This window comes from Canis aureus, chromosome 5 (assembly GCF_053574225.1).
Source record: "Canis aureus isolate CA01 chromosome 5, VMU_Caureus_v.1.0, whole genome shotgun sequence".
NCBI classification, from domain to species: domain Eukaryota; kingdom Metazoa; phylum Chordata; class Mammalia; order Carnivora; family Canidae; genus Canis; species Canis aureus.
This window is the reverse complement of record NC_135615.1, coordinates 19274536-19297129: the sequence shown is the minus strand read 5'-3', so window position 1 is coordinate 19297129 and position 22594 is coordinate 19274536. Positions and strand designations below refer to the sequence as shown.

Here is a 22594-nt window from a genome sequence, read left to right as displayed (position 1 = left end):
TCTTGTTTAAACACAGGCTGTCAGCTTCAGCCCCAGATTTCCTGGATCAGCAGATCCTAGGGTGAAACCCAAGACTTGGCATTTCCAACAAGAACGCAGGCAGACCTGATGCTGTTAATATGGGGACCACGATCGGAGAACCTGTGCTCTAGAGGAGGGATAACTTGGAACTCAGGTCGCAGGTGAAAGAGGTGAGCTTTGGGAGAGAGAAGAGACCTGTCTATGTCAGAGAGCGACCAGAAGTGAGAGAACAAATAGTGGATGATCACATAAAATCTTGAAGTGGGGATAAAATAGAGATGGCAGCCACTGGACTTGAAGAATTAGGAATTCGAACCCCAAAGGTCATCCTTGTGGATATTGAAGTTATGACAAGGACGAAGGGACAGGGTACAGAGAATGCTGTGAGCCTTGTGCTGAAACCATCAAGAAAGGCACTGTAGGGGAAGAAAATGATTTTTCTTCTACTTTCCTAAGTTCTCTGGCTGGGGCTGTGTAAATGAGAATGACCAACGACAGATTAATGAGAGACCATTTACCAACACAAGTGGCGCACATCACATGGAAAAAACATCTGTGGGGAGCAACTCAGAGAGGCCATTAGAACTTGGGCTCACGTAGCATCTTCACAAAAGAAAAATTCATTTTCAGACACGTGACAAGGCAAAAGAGAAGAAACTTGAGTTTTTGATAGGGCAAATTGTGGGAAGGTAAATATATGGGGGAACTAATGGAGTAAGGTTTCTTTGTGGAGGTCCATTGGGCACCAGATTTTTTCCATCCTCTTCACAGCCTGGAGTACAGCCTCTGGGAGGCAGCCACAGACTAACCCAGGAAGAAGGGATGTATGGCCCTGCCCATTTTTCAAAAATTTCAACTTAAAATTCACTTAAAGGAAGCTCTGGGAAGGTGTGTTTCTGCATCTGTTGATTCTCATTTGTCTCTAGTTCAAAAGAATACTTATGCCAAAGTGGCATATTTGGGGGAGGCATATTTCTGGTCCCCTACAGTGGCCGTAAGTGGAAGGAATGTGCCTTATATGAAATGGGCCATGATTGTTGGGGCCCTGTGGTCTGGAAATGCTACCCAGGCACCAGAGGCCATAGCAAACTTCTTCAGTTAAAAAAACAACAAAACAAAACAAAACAACCCAAAAAACAACTTAGGAGAGCACAAGGGCTCCATTGCAGAAGGTCCTGAGGACATTGATGTGGTCAGCCTGAGCTACTGCCTTGGCTAAGGCTGAGCCACGGGGGAGAGGGGGGGTCTGGTGAGAACAGCAAGCTCTTCCCTAGAGCTTTACATCTACTAACTGCTTTCATCTGCTCAAGGAGAAGGTGTGGTTGGTACCATGACCCGTTTCACAGGTAAAGACATGAAGTCGCGGGAAGTCAAGTCTTTTGCCAAGTTCACACAGTTGATAAATGATGAAATGTGGGCCCGCATCCAGTCTTTGGGGAGCCGGATAGAATCTCACTGTGCGTATTTGGCACATTTGACTTTCCGTCTCCCTTTTGCCCCGTCCCTTCTCTAGGCCTCAGGGCCTGATGGCAATGCCAGCCCCGGGGGTTTACCTGGGGGCCTGCCTCCCAGAGGCTGTGCTCCAGCTTGTGGGATTGTTCTAGAGCTGCTGTCACCGGATCACAGGCCAGTTGGCGTGGAGATGGAGAACCTCAGAAGTGTCACGCTTCAGTCCTGGGGTTTGGAACAAGAGCTGGGCGAGCCAGGATGGTTTAGAGTGCAGAGCCAGAGCACGTGACGGAGCCTGTTCGCTCCAGAATGGAGGGTGCAGGGTGGGTAGGTGTCAAAAGGCAGGAGAGCATTTCAGCAGGCTCAGCCACCCCAATTCTGTAGATCATACACAGAATGATTTCCTCTGTTCCTTGGGTCTCCTATAATTCTCAAATTAAGAAGTCTTCTGTAAAGCCCCAAACTGTCCTATTAATGGGCATAGTTCCAACAATCTTAAGGAATGAATGATTTGTAAAATAGCCATGTGCTGCATCTCTCTTTACGCCCGTCCTTTACAAAATGAAAGTACATCATTACTGAAAACGCAAGATCTGACCGGAGGAAACCCTTCCTACTGCCCCATCCCATAAACCCATAACACAGGAAGAAAAGCATCCTTTAGCTGGAATGATTTTCACTTTCCCTTGCTAGATATTTATGTGATAAACCCATCACGTAAAAACCAATGCCATTAGGAGTGCCTAGATGGATCCGTCAGCTGAGTGTCTGACTCTTGATCTCAGCTCAGGTCTTGATCTCAGGGTCATAAGTTCAAGCCCTGCAATGGGGTCTTTGCTGGGTGTGGAGCCTATTCAAACAAACAAAATCCCACCAATACTCTTAGTAATTGAGAAAGAATAAGTGAGGAATGTGGTAAATAATGTGGTGAGGTAGCTCACCAGGGGTAGCAGCTGAAGATAGAATGTAGGTAGTGATGGAACCCCAAGATCTGGATGTTCCTTCTTGCTTCCTCTTAAGAAAGCACCTCAGTGCACAGGGAAACAATGCAGGAATTTGTGCTCTAGTGTATACTTTTTAAATGAAATAAGAATCACTATTGGTATTTCAACATATTACTTAGAACACATTTCTGATGATCAGGGAATCGATGGCAGATTTTGTTGTCTTAACCACACATATGATAAAACCTGTTTGGGTGAAGAGATCATGGGTATCTTGGATTAGATCTGGGGGAAAATTCTTGCAGCTCTGGGATTTGAAGGATGCATAGGACTTGGAAATATCTGCGCATTTCCTCTATGGTTCTTGAATTTCGCCTTCTCGGCCCACTCCATGTGAGAAAAGCAACCTGCTTAATGGGGGCATCAGAAATCAAGAAGCAGCCATCTGGGTGGTTTCATCTAATAATTTTCAGTTGTAATTTCTAAAAGGGTCTAGAATCATTTGAGGAGGTCAAGCATCACTGGACCAAGAGAGTCCCATAGGCTCCCACCTGTCCCAGGCTTTGTTTCAAATTTAGTCATAGACCCCGCAGGCATGAGGGCAGTGTCTCTGTCATCAAACTATGTCCAATCTGTTGTGTTGATTTAGCACTGTTTTAAACTGGATTGTGACAGAAGTTGTTCAATGTGAAGTTTTCTTGATTCGGTGTAGTTTAAGAAACAAAGTGACTTTAGAACCATTTTCGGCCACTAAAACACATTTTCTCCCCTACCAAAAATGTATGGCTGTTTTCTGCTACTCTTGTCCCACAAAAGAGGGAGGAGGCTTTTCACAAGTAGGAACTCTCTACCCCAGGGTCCCCTACACCAATGTATTCTCCTGGGCCATAGCTCTGTTGGGGAAACACTTTTGCTCCTCCAAGCACTGGTGGTCATCTAGTTCATTATCAGCACTATAGATACAGACCCACCAATGAAACCTACATTTTACTGCATTGAAGGCATGTATCTATATCAAACAGAATGCTGGTCGTGTCGTAGTCTACATATAGAGAGGGCTCCGCTTGCTACACCTCTATGTATTCTTAGTAATCTATTGCGGCTTTAATTTCAGCATTTTAAGAGCTATGTAAATTCAGATCACCAAGGTGGTCTAAAGGGGTGGTCCAACTTCATATCTGGCTTTATTCCACGCAGCCCCCCAGCCATCTTTCTTTTCCCAGTTCTCCAGTTCCAACCTGTGTCTTGGTCCAAGCAGCTGCCTGAACAGAATCCCATAGTTTAGACTCATAGACAACAAAAATGTATTTTTTACACTTCTGGAGGCTGGAAATCTTAGATCAGGGTGTCAGCATGGTCTGGTTCCAGTGAGGACCCTCTCTGGGGTTGCAGATGGCCATTTTCTTGTATCCTTGTGCGGTAGAGAGACAGCTGTGTGGGGTTTCTTTCATAAAGACACCAATTCATGAGGACTCCATCCTCCCAGACACCCCACCTCCTAATTACCATCAACATGGGGGTTAGAATTTCAACACGCAAATTTGAGGGGGATGAAAATGAAGTCCCTAACCCCTTATACAAATTTTTATCTTACTGGATTGTTCCTATCTTAGTAAATTAACTTACATTCTTTCAGAACAAGCCAGCATATGCATAAATAAAAATAAGCAGAGCCATAGCAGCACATTAAAAAAAAGAAGAATCTAGCCAATGATCCTGTTGAAAAACTGCTTTCCTTCCACTGATCTCTGCAATGATGGAGGTTATTAAGGTTGGCCTTACAAATAGAGGTACTCTCGACCTAGTATAATTTTTTTAAAGACCTTAATTATTTATTCCAGAGAGAGAGAGAGCAGGGGGTGGAGCAGAGTGAAAGGGACAAGCAGACTCCACACTAAGCGTGGAGCCCAATGTAGGTCTCGATCCCAGGACTCTGAGATCGTGACCTCAGTCAAAACCAAGAGTTGGACACCTAACCGACTGAGCCACCCACACACCCCTACCTAGTATGATTTTTATATTTCTGTTCACCGAAAGGGTTCCCTTTCAGGAACCAACAGCGCCCTGGCTGTTCTGGGAACTACAGTCATTCCTTAACGAGTATATCTGATAGAGCCCTACCAGTGTACAAATGACTTAGTGCAGACGAAGGTTATCTTGTCCTATTTCTTCCTGGGATCAGGCTTGGGTGAAAGGGCCATGAAAAGCAATCAGAGACCGTTAGACAAATTTATTTTCTCCACAACTTGATTAGAATCAGGCCTTGATGCTACAGAAATTCATACTTTGTGGAAAAACCCATCCTATCCTTTCATGAAACAAAGGTAATCTCAAGAAAAAGAAGAAATCATCCTTTTTCCCTCCTCGCTTCCTTTATTGTAAACCACTATTAAAAATTGTTTCTGAAGGGACACGTGGCTCAGTGGTTGAACATGAGCATCTCCCTTCCACTCCAGACGTGATCCTGGGGTCCTGGGATCGAGTTCCACATCAGGCTCCCCCCACAGGGAGCCTGCTTCTCCCTCTGCCTATGTCTCTGCCTCTGTGTATGTGTGTGTCTCTCATGAATAAAAATATAAAATCTTAAAAAAAATTTTAAAAATCATTTCTGAAAAAGTAGAAACTGTATGGGTCTTGCGTGGGTATTTGGAGCTTTTTGTCCAAACAATCTATAATGCTGACATTTACTTTTCTGTCATTATTCTCTTCTACGTCACATTGAAAGAGTGGTTTAGGGGATGTTTATCCTCAATATTTGGTCCGGTGTGGTGTTCCCCTAAGTCACAGGGCTCCCAGATCAGTAGTATCAGTATTAATTATTCTAAATGTAAATTTTCCCCACATCTACTAAATCTGGAGCACAGTGCAGCCGGGAAGCCCACCCTGTTTGTTTCAACACACCCTACAGGGGATTTTAATCTACTATCAGGGTTGAGAGCCACTGTTCCAATGAAATAACCTGTCCTGTGTTTCTTCTTGGCCTCCTCATCTTTACTGTGTGTGTGACTTTGGGCTTCTCAAAAAAATTCAATCTTAACTTCACCACCTCGGCCGATCAGATTTTCAAATTTCAAAATATTTTATTTTCTCACTTCTTGCCTTTGAGGTCGACTCATACAAGTCTAGTAGATGCCTTATTTCCCTAATAAATTGGGAAGGAATTTAAATTAATAGTTGGAGGGAGATGTTGAGATTTTTCTGCCAATATTTAGTTTACTTACTATGCTGTATTTCAAATGATCCCAACCATTTCCTACACAAATTTCTAGTGATACCATTTAAAGACACTAAGTTTAACAGAATTTCCTTGTCAGAAAGTGCCTAGTATAAAGATAATAGAAGCTTCCCAGAATAAGAATGACTATTGATGTGGTAGGTCACTGTGAGAATATTACCTAACAGGATCATGTCAATCAGGGAAATTAAAATTTACATTTAGAATCTACTTTCAGATCATTAGAGAATCAGATACTTTTGCTTACTCTTTTTTAGAATTCAGAATTAGGAAGAAGATGACTCTAGTACCATACAGGGTGAAAAATGTAACTTTAGATCAGTAAGAGGGGCACCTGGGTGGCTCAGTGGTTGAGTGTCTGCCTTCAGCTCAGGGCATGATCCCAGGGTCCTGGGATTGAGTCCCGTATTGGGCTCCCTGTGGGGGGAGCCTGCCTCTCCCTCTGCCTATCTCTGTGCCTCTCTCTGTGTCTCTCATGAATAAATAATAAAATCTCTTTTTAAAAGACCAGTAAGAAATTAAGAATTCATCCAGTAAATTCTCTCACTTATGGTTGAAAAGAATGCTATCATACTCATTCAGCTAGCTTTCATTAATGATCCAAATATAAATAAGTCCCTGCTTTGGAGGAGCTCAGAGGCTGGGAGAGAAGCCCAGAACACTTACAGGATGGGACCAAACCTACTACATTAAGAGCCATTGTCTGAGACTCAGTTTTACCATAAATACCTCAGTGGTTGGCTTCTCTGGGGAAAAAAGATTGGCGATGGCCAGGAGCCCAAGGTGAGGTTATACAGTCTTGAGTTTAAACTGGCTGTGGCCCTGACCAGCTAGTTGTAGGATTTTAGACACATTGTTTTTAGATCCTCAGTTTCCTTATTTTTAATGTAGGAAAAATAGTATCTGTCTTTAGATACTATGAAGCTGACTTTATGTAACCCTTCATTTATTCAAAAAATTGGTATTAAACGCTAGCTGTGGTGTCAGGCAATGTGCTAGGGATGGAGAAAACCAAGATAAGATCCCATTTTGACAGATGTCACCACCATCCACTTATTTGCTTCAGCTCCACCCATCGTCCATTTCTCTCTCTGTCCCTCTCTGCAGCTCAGATTATTTGTATGTGTCCATGTTTCTCCATCTCTGCTGCTGCCACACTAGCTTGTCTCACCTGGACTGTGAACACTAGAGTAGCCTTCCCAACTGTCTCTTTCTTCCACTGTAGCCTCTCTTGATCTCTCCCCATGACAGCTAGGGTGATTTTCTTAACACTTAAGTTGGATCCTGTCTCTTTCTGCCTAAAAAGCAACCGTGGCTTTTCACAGCTGTAAGATAAATCAAGACTTTTTACTGTTGTTTTAAAAAATAGGGCACAAACTGGCTTCCAGTTTGACTTTCTGGTGTCATTACCTGCCACACCACCCTTCTCACCTCTCACAGCCCTTGGCGGTCCCTCCATGGCCTCCACCGTTCTGTCCTCCAGAGTCTTTACTGTTGGTCCGTTAGGCTTGGAATCTCTTCTATCCATTGCATGACTGATTCTTATCTTCCAGGTGCCAACTAGTTGTCACCTCTTCAGAGATTTCTTTTTGACCACTGTCTTCCCAACCACCTACCTGATTCCCAGCATTCTTATTTTATTTTTTTTCCCCCACTGGACTTCCAGGGCTGGCCGCAATGCCTTTCTCACAATAGAACAAATGTTGAATGAAGACAGTCTCTCTTCTCTTGAAGTAAGCAGTGCAGTGAAGGGATTAAGTCAAATGGCCATTGTGGCATGATGGCAATGGTAGGGGAAGGATTCCTCTCTTAGGGCCATTCAGGGTAAGTATTACTGAAAAGTTGGGAATAAGAGAAAGCATGCCAGAGAAGATGAATCTAGAGTTTAAGGATCTCTAATAACTATATTGGAGGTTACAATATTAACATTTAACTTCTTCCAATTTTGACATCAAAGCAGTATTTTTTAAAGATTATATTTATTCATTTGAGAGTAGAGGGAGGACAAGTGGGGGAAGCGGCAGAGGGAGAGAGAGAGAGACAGAAGCACACTTCCCACTAAGCAGGGAGCCTGATGTGGGACTCGATCCCGGACCTGAGCCCAAAGGAGATACTTAACTGACTGAGCCATCCAGGGGCCCTAAAAGCAGTGGTTTTCAATCTTTTTGTTGTTGTTGTTATCACCTCCTTAAGGAGGAACCTTTTCTAGGCATTTTTTTCCTAATCATCATCCTCTCCTCCCAATAACATTATATACCACAAATATACTGTGCATCTGATTATGTACTCTGTGTACATCTACGCTTTATACAAAGAAAAAATTTTTTTAACTTTCTAAGAGCAAATTTTTGCCCCCCCCGCCCCCAGGATATAGTTGCCCTCATTGAAAATGCATGTATGAAAGCGTTTAATATAAAGATCATGGGACCAAGTTTTGAAGAAAAAGCAATTGATATGCCTTTGTAGTACTTGCTCTTTAAACGTTAAGTAGACTGTGTACTGTTTTAAAAAAAATTGTTGTTTTTTTCCATTGGGGGAGAAGACATGAAATTGTTGGTTTTTTTTTTTTTTTTTTTAATGTGATATACATGGTCATTGAAGTGAAAAGTTCCCATCAGAATCACAACAAAATTTCACACAATTATGTGTGCCAGTATATGATGGGACACCTGCCTCTATGAAGAACATTAAAAGGTATATTAGAGGAACTTATATTTTTAGGAAAAAAAATGTGACAGACAAATGCACAGTTATTGCACAGTTCGGGAAGGAACATGTGGGGGCTGCATGATTCTGAGGACTTGAAAGAGTATTAAGGAAGATGACCTAGCAAGATGGTGTTGCCTGTGAGGTGATTTAGAAATAGCAATGAGGTTATTAGGTGAGTGCTGATAAAGTTACCTGGAAGAAAATTAGGGCTGAGGGATCTGGGTTGAAGGTTCAGGGAGGGAAGAAAACATTTTCAGAGAGAGTCTGTAATCTGGCTTCCGTCCCGATCTCACTCTTGCTGGAGGTGAGTGCTGATTGGAAGAGGTTCACTAACCCAGGTAGATACCAAGTGGCTATTCCTTGGACAGTGGAGGGCCTAGAGTTGGTGTGGGGAATGCTGGTAGAGGAGTTTTTAGTCGTGAAAGGTAGCCCGAGGGCAAATCATGTATCACTCAACACGTTCCACTTGCTTATCTTTCAGGAATTTTAAGAAGGTTAAAGCACTAAGTTGGTTAAATGGCTTAACTCTATAGGCTCCATTTATCTTCTTGCTGTTATTTGGCCCTGACACTTGGACTCCACTTCAGTATTATACTAAGAAGGGCATCATCCAGAAGATGGTGGGCTTCAAATTCTCTACTCTTAGCAGAATTTGTTTTCATTAGCCAAGCAGAATTGAGCTTTGCTGCTGTGCGGTGAAATGAGGCGTGACTTAGCTTGATGGTCCATGAAGGATGCTCTGGGAGGGTGACATTTAGATCCTTTGAAGCTGACTCTTCTATTTATACCAAGGATAGTTTTTGCAGTAACACAAGAGACAAGATATTTCCTAGTTTTATGAACAGATACATCCTTTTCTTTCATTTCCCACTTAACCAGCCTCCTTGTTGCCAATTATTATTCTTTCTCGTCTATTTAATGTAGTCTTCACTCTCTTGACAGATTAATGTAAATCATCACTTTCATAATGCATCTCCCTTCAGAAACCTCCTGCCAACCCGTACCGCCTGCAGACTGCTGAATTTTATTAACTGGCTAACCCACACTGCCCTTTTTTTCCCACCATTCTTCCTAAGACTCCAAGGTTTAATCTGTTTCTTTTCCTTAAGGCCTGTTCCCTTCAGCTGCCTCTCAAGCCCTCTGCCTTCTCATGCTTACAGCCTGCCTTCTGTTCTTTCTTGTAGCACCCCTAACTTCTGCCTTCTGTTATTGGGCACAAGGTACCCACAGATCATGGCTTATATCCATGATGGTTCCTTTCATACTAACTTCAAACCCACCCGAGTTCTAGCAGTGTTTGGATATATAGTAGTCACTCCAGCTCGCTCTTCACTTGATATTATATAAATTAATCTTGGGCATTCCTTTAAGACCTCCTATGTCTTTTTACGCAACCAGCATTCAACCCCGGAGATGACTTGCTGCCATCTATTTTTACACACTACGTACATGTACTGATGGCTGCACTAAATAAATGGCTATTACATGAATTTTGTTATTTGAGCACTGAACAAATGAGAAAGGATATTGAATTATTGTTTGGATGAACGGATAGCACAGATTTTGCCCTACGGGAATGTTTTCCTATTCTGTACAAGTTCCTGGATTATTACTATGATATTGACCTCCAAGAGTTTATTTTTTCATTTGTACACAATACTGGAGTTTCTGTGCAGTTTTTGTTGTGATAAAAAAATACATAAAATTTATCATTTTAAAGTATACCGTTCAGTGCCCATTAAGGATTTTCATTCACATTGCTATGCAACCATCATGACTGTCCATCTTCAAAACTTTTTCATGTTCTCTAGCTGAAACTCTGTGCACATTAACCCCAATTGCCCATCCCCCTCCCCCCAGCTCCTGACAACTACCATTCTACTTTCTCTCTCTATGAATTTGACTAGTCCAGGCATAGTACTACCTCACAGAAGTGGGATGATATAGCCACTTGTCCTTTTGCAATCAGCTTATTTCACTTAGCATGAGGTCTTCAAGGTTTATCCACATTGTAGTTGTTGTGCCCAAGATTGCAAATCCGAGAAACCACCAAGGAGCCGACACCAATGCAAACACACGAGGGTTTATTCACAAGCTCGAGCTTGGGTCCAAGTATACCCGACACAGCAGAGCAGGGACTTGGACCCCGAGGTGGGTTACAGCTGGGTTTTTTATAGGCTGATCTAGGGGATTTTCAGAAGGGGTGGAGGAATTTCTCAAGTTCTGTTTACATTCTGATATGGGGCTTAAGGGCATGGAGCTCTGTTCTCATTCTAATATGGGACTTTCTACCACGGGCTGGGCTCTGGTGTCTTTCTGATATGGGTTTCTCTGCCCAGGGCAATTCTGAGCTCTGTTGTCTTTCTGATATGGGATTACCTGCCGAGGACATTGAGGACATTCTGCAGTTTTTCCCATAAAGTTCAGCTCTTATTCACAGGGGCCTAAGATGGCTGTACTTGTGCTAATGCTAAACTTGAGGTGGGGTGGCCTTAATTTTTTCGGCCCCCACGTAGTAGGTGTCAGAATTCTGTTCCTTTTCAAAGCTGAGTAATATTCTGTTGCATGTGTACACCAAATCTTGTTTATACATTCATCCATCCATGTCCTCATGGGTTATTTCTAGCTTTTGGCTGTTGAGAATGATGCCGCTGTTAACCTGGGTGTACAAATAGACCTCCAAGAACTTTCTAAGGAAACTATTATGTTCAGACAGCTTATGCTGTTACCTTAGACTATATGGCATGAATTGAGTTCCTCCTATACAATATAATCCCTAATTTTAAAATGCTGCTGGGTAAAAGTACTTTTAAATTTAAATATGTACCATCTCTTCCAGTTCAAATAGTGATATTTTTCAACAACTTTTTTTTATAGTACAAGAAAATTAGGAAAAACATCTGGAGTACTAAATATGAAAATCAGCTTATTTTTAGAATATGTTCATTCTCAACCTGGCTAATTGTTAGAGATAATTACCAATCTTGGACTACAAGTATTGTAAGCTATGCAAACATTAAAGTTTGAAAAATACATAACATCTCTTAAGGGTTTGTTTGCAGGTGAATTTATATCCTTCTATGCAGTAGCAATTCAAGATAAAAATATTGAGGTCCTAGTTGGAAAACAAATTTGGCAAATCATATATTGTATAAGCCTAGAAAACATGTGAAAATATTATCCTAACTCAATTTCATGTTTCACTATCGGTTTGCATGTGGTGACTTTCTACTTGTATTGATTCTAAGAGTTTTTGTACACTCCATGAAGATGGAGGTTTTATCTGTTTATTGCACACAGTAGGAAGTCATTAGATATTGGATGCACCTAAATGAATAATTACAACAGTATCATTTGGAAAGTCCTCCATAGATTCCTTCATGCTTTCAAGTGAAACTAATAGACAGAAAATAGAGCCTGCCTCCCCCCAAAACCCCACAAAGGACATAAATAATAACATCAAGTCGAGTTTTTTCACAGTTTATTCTAATTTTAATGACCAGCTAATTCAAGGCCTATGCATGCTAGTAAAAAGAAAGTAAAGAAGGTGAATTTCTATAAAGCTTTTTCAAAAATTTTGCTCTTGATCGTACCTCAACATTGATTTACTTTCTGAGACATTTTTGTGATACTTAAAAAAATATATAGTTTGGGCTTTTCTAAAAAAGAAATCCACCCTTTTTTCCTGTAGGAGTTCTGATATATACAGATGTGTAGGTTGAGTTCATCAATTGTTTTGGGAGAATTTTCTTTTTAGCAAATTATAATCTATTTGGAAACCTCTCCTAAAAAAGGGAGGCAGGGACTCTCCTTATTGTCTATTTCTCTATCCCAGTTCCTTCTTCAATTACCCTTGGTTCCAGAGAGCACTAGCCTCCCAGTATGCAGCTTGTCTAGCCATGTCTTCTCACCTTTGTCCAGAGTAACACTGTCATTGTAGACATATTCCTCCCTGGAGTGACCCGACTCTGGGTTTCGCTCTCGTTTGGTAGCGCTCTCCCCCGCTGGTTCCCTCAGAATCCAGTATCCATGATTTTTCCCTTGATTCTCCTTACGTAAATTTATGTTATCAGACTATATATCCTTTGTTTTTAGCATTTTGATAAAATGTATTTTTTTGGCCATTGTACTTTTACCCAAGCCTGGATCTCCTCGGGATGGTTGGAAAATGCCAGTGGCTTCCAATCTGGACTCTGTCACCCCAGGAGGGAGTTCGTCCGCTAACTGGTAAGACACAGCTGCCTCAGACTAGTGAAATCTTTCTGGCGCTCTGGAGAGAGAGCTGAGGTGTCATTTTTTTCCCCTTTTGGATTTTCACTTATTCCAAAACCAGATACTGCTCCACTCTCACAGTCCACAACTGATCCAGTTCTGGGGAATGGATACTCCATCTTGGCCACTTGCCTACACAGAAGCTAGTAGCATGTGATCTCCAGCAGCCATGACTGCACAGTCTTTCTCCAGAACCCTGTAAAATGTCCAAGGTTCCTGGACAGAAGAGTCACAATAAAAATTTATGAAAATGTCTAAAAATAGAAATAGTTTCTCATATTGCCCATAAGGCAGCAAATAAAAGCTATTTATGAAGCAATCATTGATAGTATTTATTTTCATGTAATCTGAGATGGATTTCCTACCTTCTCCTCTCTCTTCAAACTAATTATTCTTTCACTTTTAAGTTTTTTATTTTTTAAATAAAAAATTGCCCCACTAAAAAAAAAAAAAAAAATCCCTCACTTCATATAAAGAAAACAGAAGTTTGCAGATGGTAACACACTCATGCAGCCGCCAATCTATAAACCTGTTTTCATCTGTGTTCCAGATTTCCTTCTTCCCTCCTCCTAGAACAGAGGAGGCACCTCCCTTGCTGTCTTATTTCTCTTGTTCTGTGTCTCATCTTCCCAGAATTTCCTACCTTCATTCATCTTCTCTTTCCTATAGCATCCAGGTTTTCTCTCTGTACTGGATGTTTCCATCAGCATGACATGCCATGGAGGTGCCCATCCTGCAAGCCTTATATCCTAGCTCCTTCAGCTACAGCTTCATCTCTCTTTTCCCCTTCCAGGACAGAGTTTCTCAGTTGAACAGTTGCTGCAACTTAACTTCTCTCCTCTCCAGTCCCAAGTCCATCCCTTCAATTCCAACAACTCCACCAAATTGTTCCCAGCAAGATTGGCAATCTGTGCTGTCAAATAAGCCAAAAGCTTTGGTTTTTGTCTTACTCAAGCTGTCAGCATTCAGAGTGGTTGACCATTCTTTCCAACTTGAAATGTTATCTGCTCTTGGCTTCTGTGATACCATGTTCTTTAGCCATTCCTGGCCAATTTCTACCTTCCTACCTACCCTCCTATCTTCCTTCCTTCCTTCCTCTCTCTCTCTTCCTCTCTCTCTGTCTCTGTCTTTTTCTTTCTTTTTGGGTTGGGAAGACCAGGCTCATCCCTCTATACTTAACCTCTCAAAGTAGGATTTTTCAATACTCAGAACATGGCTCTCATCTTTTCTTTACTCTCCACTCTGAATTCCAATTTATATTTATAGCCTATATAGCAGCTCCACTTACATGTTCATTCAGACCATCTCCAGAATGTTTCCATCTCCAAAATGTACCCAGCTTTACCACTGCAACACTAGTCCACGCCACCATTATCTCTCATCCGGGCTGTACTTCTTCTCTTTCTCTTTTCCAACTTGTTAAATAAAATTAGAGAAAATTGACATCATGCCAATTTAAGCATGGGGCAAGTAGAAATGGGAAAGGAGAAGATCTATTGAAAAAACTATATATATTTAGCAAGTAGATAGACTTTGTGAGCCAGTGGGAAATGGGAAGGTGCTAAAAGGAAGGAGTCCAGGCTAAGTGCTATTAAAGAAAATGGGGGAAAATATGAAAGTTTGGACTAGGTGACTTAATTCTTGGACATGTTGAGCTGTGGATTGTCTGCTGGATATTCTTAGAGGCAGTTGGATATAGAACCAAGTCTTCAGGGCTAAATATATAGACCTAGAACCAATCATTTTAGGTTATACCTGAAGCCATGGAAGTGAGTGTAATCACTTGAGAAAACTGTACAGGTGACTAAATAAGAGTGTCAATCCTGCTTCTCAGCCCCTATTGACTTCTTACATTTTCCTTCTGATCCAGATCTGCATCCCTCCTATCTTCATAGCTGCACATCACCTACAATTACCACTGCTTATTCCCTTCCTAGGATACATACGGAGTGAAGCACAGTGTTCCATGAACCTTTTCAGTCTTGTTATTTACAAAGATAAGCACGTACATCCACTTTCTTTATAAAGTTTTTGGCACTAAATAATCTTAATTATCTAGACCAAGCAGGAGAGTGACAACACTTGACAAACAAGTACAGTCACACCCTCTCCCACCCCACCAGGGATGGATTATCTGACATTCCAGTGACAGTGCGTGAAGCCAAGAATCTCAAAGCAGCAAACAAAACCTTTCTGTCCTTAAAGCAATTATAACATCTAGGCGATGAAACTGAAGTCTGTTTTCATCCATTTTACCTACACTTCTGATGAGCTTGGTTTTCTGACTGTGGCTGTTAATTTTGAATTGTATGAAAATCTAATGGAAGTTTCTATCCTTGTGTTTCACCAGAAGGAAGAAAATCAGATTCCTTTCTAGTCAGTTCATTTGATCCTACATTATGGATACTAGCAATTGCTGAAGGACCAAGAAACTCTCTCTTAAACAGGACTTCACAATCTTTGTCTAAAAATTCTGCCTCTGTGGGCCTAGGACAGGTTCTAGACCAATGACTATTAGAAACATGTATTAACAAACAGAACCTTAGATTGAACCTTAGATTGAAACAATTCTAAACAAAATGTGGAATTTAAATAACGTCCAGATAATGTTGAAATAATGTTTTAAGCGGAATAGGATGAAACAGAAAGGCATTCTGATTTCTTCAAGAGTATGCAGTAATCCTTCTAAAGTCATTCAGTTGAAGTGATAAATTGGCATCACAATCTCCTTTTGTCACAAACATCAAAAATTCACTGATCGTGGCTAGTGCTAGAGTTAAACTTTACTTTGAGATGCTTCACACTTGAAGACCCATCTGTATTCTCAGGGAATGTGCCCAGTATATGCCAGGCCCTGGGGAAACAATGATGAATAAGAGGTAATTCCTACCTCGACAGACTTACAGCTTGGTGAATTTACAGTCTAGTTAGACAAGACCTGCATAAAAGATACAGAGCATTCCAGAGTGGTAGATGTCAGGTGCCTGGGGAGTAGCATATACATTAAGTGCTTCGGGATGTTACAGGGGGAGAGTCTTGTAGGCTGCAGTAGAGTGACAGGAGAATTTCCTGCTGTCTGTACAGCAGGAGTGGCCAGGAACCTGGGAGCCCAATGTCTTTGACATTTCAACCCAATTCAAATGGCTTCGCCCTGTGGAGCTTTTCTGTCAACCTGCTCCTCTTCTAAACCCCTCCCAGGCATGGTTGATCCATCCCTCCACTGCCTCCATCACACTTCCGCTCTTTGTTCTCCACTGAAATACCTGGGGTGTGTTGGGGTTGCTGGCAGGTCTCTTTCTCTTTGAGATCAGATCTCAAGATGGGAGATTTGTCTTGTCCATCTTTGAATCTCTACTGCCTAACTGCCTAATACTGTACCTAGACTATTAGTGCTCCTCAAAAAGTGTTCTAACATGAGGGAATAAAGAATTGAATGGTTTCACAAGATGCGAGTTGGCCCTGAAGGAAGTTTGCAACTTTGCACACAAAGGCCTTTACTTTACACAGGCACAGGGTAATCAGAATAAAGTAAATTAAATAGACTCTAATTAAGGGTTCTCAAACTTCAATGTGTCTGTGTTGGTTAAGACTATTAAATATGCAGACAATAGGGACCCCCCACTTCAGACTTAGTAAGTCTGAATCTCAAAGCATCTGAATTTTTTTAAAAGCTCTGTAGGTAACGGTTATTGCCAAGGTGGAGGATCATTGAAAATCTCGTGTCATTGACTTTTTTGGGAATGAGGCGTTCCATATTGGTTTTCTGGATAACTGGCCCTGGCTGCTGTGAACAAGCAAATATTTTAAATTTGACGGAAGTGTATGTAAAATACTCTCCTGCCTTCTTAAACAAAAGCCTCATATATGATCTGCTATTGCCTTTGGGAGCTCATGGTGAGCACCAGGAACATGGCCCCTGGGTGATGTGGTTTTTCTTGTTCTTTCTTTAGTGGATCTATCAGTTAGTTATGCCATCTCCTGACAACCAACTGTTCTCTTGCTGATATATATTTTTTTTATTTTATTTATTCATGAGAGAGAGAGGCAGAGACACAGGCAGAGGGAGAAGCAGGCTCCATGCAGGGAGCCTGACATGGGACTCGATTCCAGGTCTCCAGGATCATGTCCTGGGCTGAAGGCGGTGGTAAACCACTGAGACACCCAGGCTGCCCTCTTGCTGATATTTCTGCCTCTCTTGTGCCATTGGCCTGTTGCTTTTAATATGCCATTGTCTAGGCCAACAGATAGCCAGCCCAACTTTTTAGCAGCTGATTTTGAATGAAAACTAAGCTTATGGACTTGAGGAACTTTATGAAAAGCTATTTTAGGTGCCTCAAAAGGTACTTTTGTTTACTTCTGGCAAATTTCTAAAACATACCTGACCCCAGAAGTCTGACCTCTAACTGGAGTGTTCATAGAATTACTTTAGAAGAATTATAGATACCTTTGGTTCTAAATACCTTATTTTACACTTAAGCAGACTGAGGCTTAGAGATTTAATGACTTTCCTGAGTTGGGAGATATTATTAATAAACCAAGTTCAGGGACACCGGGATGGCTAAGTCAGTCAAATGTCCAACTCTTAATTTTGGCTCGGGTCAGATCTCAGGGTCATGAGATCAAGCCCCACATTAGGCTCTATGCTGAACATGGGGTCTGCTTGAGATTCTTTCTCCATCCCTCTGTCCCTGCCCCAATCCCTTACCCGTCCAACCCCTACTCACATGCTCACTCTTAAAAATATAAACATACAAACAAACCAGTTTAGATTTGCATGATTTTATAGCGATTTTCTAAAATCTAAATTACATCCGTGGCAAAAATATTTGGCTCTGAGTAAGAATAAATTTAAAGGTTGGTACAGTTTCTCTAATTTCCCCATGCTTTCTTTCCAAACCTATTTAATCACATCTGTATTTATTTATGTTCAGTCTTTTCCACCCAGACAAATCATGGGTACCTAGAGGTTAGGGAACCTGGTTCTATTTAGTTTTGTATGTAACCCAACAACTTAAACATAGAATATTTTCACTGTTCTTTTTTCTTTCTTTGTCATGTTCCAAATCCATTTTTCAATCAAGAGTGTATATGACTTAATAATGAACATTTTACATAAAGTTTCTATCTTAGGAATTGCTACCTGGAAATATGTGTATGAAATGCCTTCTATTCAAGGAAGTCCGATGTTTGTACGAGGCAAAAGAAATCCAGGTTTTTGTTTTCTTAAAATGTATGCAGGAGAAAAACTTTAGAATTTTATGAATGGCCTTAGCATAAATACAAAATGTAGCTTAAGGTTTTCAGTGAAAGATAGCATCTTTTGAGGGTAAAATGCCAGTGATACACTGAGGAAGCCAAGTATTGATGTGAATGAATATACTACTTACTGGGTTTTTAAAAATGTTCAATACTTTTGTTTCATGTGCTTAAAAATGTTTAAAATGTTGCCATCCCTGCCTGTGTATGTGTATATTATATATGTAGGTATGTACACAAGTATGTGTTTCATTCACTAATACAAACTTTTCAAATATGGCAAAGGCTGTAATAATATGGTTTAGAATTTGGCTTTTCTCCTTCTCTGGGTCTGCTTCAGTGTATTCACCAGAATTTTACAGTTCAGCAGATTCTGTGACACTGTGGCTCTTCACTCCTTTAGACTCACTTTCATAAGCAGCTAGCTTGGTGTCTTCATTGTCTGGCACACATTATGCAGACCAGCATGCAAAGGCTATAGTGACTAAATAAAAAGATGAAGGGAACACCCCCTGCCCTTAAATCTGGTCGAGAAGACAGACACTTGAGATGGAAAGGGTATGAATGTATGAGGCAAGCATGAGAGATTCCATTCTACTGGCTCTAAGGACTTTCAGTGGCATGGGGACATCACTTCAATTCCTGCACATGGAGCATGGCCAAGTAGAGGGTATGGAATGTAAGGATTGGAAGGTTTGTCAAATGAGTATTTCTCATAACCTTAAAATTAAGGAATTATGATAAATTATTATTAAAAAATTAACTGCGTAAAAAAATAAAAAATAAAAAATTAACTGCCTTTTCCTCACAAAGTGTTATTAAAATATTTATTTTAACATCTTAATGACTCATTCTTGTGACTGCTGTGTTCTCCAAGATAGGAAACCGTGATCCTGCTGCCACTTGATTTGTTAAACTGCCCTTATTGTAAGCCTTTGGATTTTCCACTTCCTCTGGAGCACTTGTTAGTAGAAGCCTACAATTGGAGCAGAAATTATGGTGCAGTGGAGTTGGAATTATGGGTTAGAGTCCAATGTCTAGCACATATAACCATGTGGTTTGGAGCCTGCCATCTGATTTTCCTCATATGCAAATAGAAGTGATAATACTTAATTTACCTACCGAAAAACATTTGACATTAGACTCAAAAGAGATCTTAAAATTTTCAATTTACAGTTGAGATGAAGTAATGATGACTAGGTAAAGGATGTACATAGTTAATGATGAACTGTCTGTAAAGATGTCTTATGAATTATAAGTCCCTCTACAGACCACCATGTACCAATCGTCAACATCATGACATCACCACATATTTGTTTTTTTGCTTAACAGCTTTTAGAGTACCTACGTATAAAGTAACAAGTATGTCCCACCCCAGAGCTGTTCAACTACAGAATCTCTCAACCTACCTAGTCCTCTCCCTCTTTCTCCTTCACAGCCATGATTTATTTCTCCTACATCTGCTCTTCCATCTCTGATGTACCTTTGAGATTTAGGTTCCTCCATTTTCTTTTGGCGAAACATACCTTCCCAGCTTTGCTTCCTTTTCTATCTTCTTAAACCTCACAATTGACTGGCTGCACTATTTTTGGATAAGGAGTTGCAATTTATTTGAATTCAGCTCATCCTTCCACTCTACCTGCCTACTTTGGTTCCGTGATGAAAGCCAACCTCTTTAACCTAATGTTAACGCCCAGAGTGAGGGTGTGGCAAGTTGATAGAAGAGCTTCAGTGATCTTAATTTAAATCAGATCTGGCTTAAAATTGAGTCTGACATATCTATATCTCTTTAATAAACTTCTTGGGTTACTGTTTTCAGTTCAATTTTTAGAAAACAAGTGGCCTTTTAGGAAATCTTCTGGAAAGTTTTAGTCTTCAAACTCTGTGTGCTTCTGAATATTCTTCATAGCTTTGTTAAAAATGCAGTGTTTTAGGTTGGGGGTGAGACTTGCCATTTATATTTTTAACAGGCTCCACCCCCAGTGTTGGACTATGATGCAAAACAAAGTTTGAGCATCACTGTTCTAGAATACATTCTCTCTTCAAATGGAGATTTCCATTCTCCAAGAACACAGGGAGGTGTGAAAGTGCAGCAGAATTTGCATTGATGTTCTGTGCTATGGATGGTTCTTAATTGAAGACATACTTGAGAGTCAACCATGTGGTGCTTTTTTAAAGGCCATCAGTAAAAAAATATTCATGTTTTGGCTCCACCCACTGGCAATTCAGTGCAAGACTTTTCGGATGGAGTTCATACTTTTTTTTTTTTTTTTTTTAAAGTATCACAGGTAATTCTGTTTGGTTTACTATGATATGATGCATTCACCAAGGAAACAAATGCATACTTTGGGTAGTAGTATTTTGATTTAAGCTATATGTTAATTACCATAAAGCCAATATTGGGGTTGTTACTCCAAAAATTTACAAAAGTAATATGTAAGTCTATAGATTTACCATCAGTCCTTTAAAAAAAAAAATTGCCTCTACCCAAGCCTTGAAAACAATATATGTTATGCTTTCTCCTCCCTCAATGAAATCACATTTAAATTCAGAATCACCAGTGCTAGTTTACATTCAATTCAACACAGCAAGCCCTAAAATAGCCTTCGTGACTCATGCAAAGCATTTTCCTAGGAACAGACTCTGGACTTATTAGTGTCTGAAGCCATCAGCCAATACTCCCCTGGTGCCCTGGTGTGCTGGGAAGTGGTGCCAGAAATGTGTGCCTTCTCCTATCTGTTACACAGTCACACCGAGAATTAACGTAACTTGCTTTAAATAGCCAAAGTGGAGAGGGAGATTGGCTTTTCAGTTGTTCTTGCTTCTTAAAAATACTTCTCTTTTCCTGGCTGTAAAATAGCAACTGAAAACTACCATGTAAAGTTAAAAATAATTTCCTGAGGTTTCAATTGTGTTTTCCATGTATCAGAAGCAGGGCCAGGGTGTAATTGGATGCGGAGCACAGAGTCCAGATGCAGCTTCCTGCCACGCTACTATCTGTGACCTTGAATGAGACCCCAAATTGCTGGGCTTCATCTTTTCATTTTTAAAATGAGAAGGCTGGATTCACTTGTGAAGGGCTCTTTTAGCTCTCAACGTCAAGATGATGAAACGTTAGGCTTCCAGATATCTCCCTGAAATTTCTCACGGAGAAAAAGTGCCTTTTAGAACTAGATGATGAGACTTTCTGTAGGAAGGAGCTCTCCCGGTTGGGTAGGGGAGCACTGCACATGTGACCTTTGCCTCAGCTCCCAGGATGCTAACATGTTAGACTGAAGGGCACCCGCAGACTTGCTATCTCCCATCCGTCGAGGCGAGGGACAGCGAGGCAGGTGACTTTCAGGGCTTGTGGACTCTGGTTCTGGGTCACTGTCTGGCAGCAAGCCAGGTGCTTAGTCAAGCTCATGAACTAAGGTGCCATTAGTCAATCAGCGTGGATTGCTTGGCTGTATGAAGGTGAGGATGTCAACTCACCAACTGTTTTCCTCATTCGTGCCCTCTTCCTCAGCAACAGTGTCTGGAGGGATAGCCTGGGTAGGTGAGCACCTCCAACTTGCCTTTTGAAAGATCAGACTCAATATTGGCTTCCTTAGCTTGGTGATGCCTGCACAATGTTGGGGTGCGTGCTCATCCGTGGAACACACTCTATGAGTATGGCTGTAATTATTGCTCTCTGGATCAAGAGGGGCCTTACTGATAGTCCCCTGACCACCACCGCCCTCTGCCCCATAAGCAAATCTTACTATTTATCCATTAGTACCAGATTAGCAGAACTCAAGATTGGTTAGGAAGGTGTGCCAAGCTCTGTGCTGAGAGTGATGTGTGTTCCAACTTGCTTCTGAGTTGGAACCTTCTTTAAGATAGGGAAACCAGGCTTGGAAAGCTTTCCGTGCACCGGGTTACACAACCAGTTCATGGCCAGGGCTGCTCTACCCAGATCTCCTCAATAATGCAGTGACTGCATCCTGTCCTATTTTTTCACAGAATCCCCAGGGGAACCCACTGATTTCTATTTAACCACAGCTCAGAATCTTGACTTTTGCAGAGCAGTGTCCAATTGTGATGTTCTCTAGGACTTGTTAAAGAGATTTAAAATGTATACGGTGAAAACTCTGTGGCATGTTGGCATAACCAGTCGATATTGAGCATGAAATGCATAAGTAGTAAGCTTCCTTAGGCTGTTAAAACACAGCAGAGGATGTCAGTTGGGAGCCCAGCCGAGAGTGGTATTGGTGTTTTTATCCACATCTAACCCAGTTGGGAAGCTTGTCTTTCCACCAGCGTATGGATGCAAATGTGGCTATTCTTCAGCTTGAGGCAGACAGACCTCAGAATAGAGGAAGAACACAGGAGGCAAAGAGCGAAAGGGCCACACGACAGAAAGAAAAGACATTTTGCAATTTCTGAGGAATTGACATCAGGAAGATTTGTGGGATGGTGACAGGGGGGTTGTTTCCTTTTGCTTTGTTTTATTTTGTTTTTGAGAGAACACAGGAAAGAAACATTTTTTTTTTTTTTTTTTTTTTTTTTGTATAAGTTTGCTACAGTGTGAGTTCAGAGTGAAGTTCAGGCCACACAAGTAGGCGGCTGTTAGTAAGAAGGGTCCTCATACACAAAAGCTACCATCCTGGGTGGAAATGTACCAATAGAGCCCTGACATGTGAGCCGTGTTCTGGATCAGGATAGAGGAGTTCTGAGCCACCCAACC

General features: G+C 41.1%; 1 protein-coding gene and 1 long non-coding RNA gene across 14 annotated transcripts in view; one reads left to right on the top strand and one right to left on the bottom strand.

Moving 5' to 3' along the window:
• The window catches only part of LOC144313349 (uncharacterized), a 42141-nt gene extending 35007 nt beyond the window's left edge, over positions 1-7134 (bottom strand). The window contains exon 1 of the long non-coding RNA XR_013379009.1: positions 7081-7134. This is a non-coding gene — a long non-coding RNA (uncharacterized LOC144313349). The remainder of the gene's footprint in view (positions 1-7080) is intronic.
• The window catches only part of CACNB2 (calcium voltage-gated channel auxiliary subunit beta 2), a 374487-nt gene that overhangs the window by 289989 nt on the left and 61904 nt on the right, over positions 1-22594 (top strand). The gene's annotated exons all lie outside the window — the stretch shown is intronic.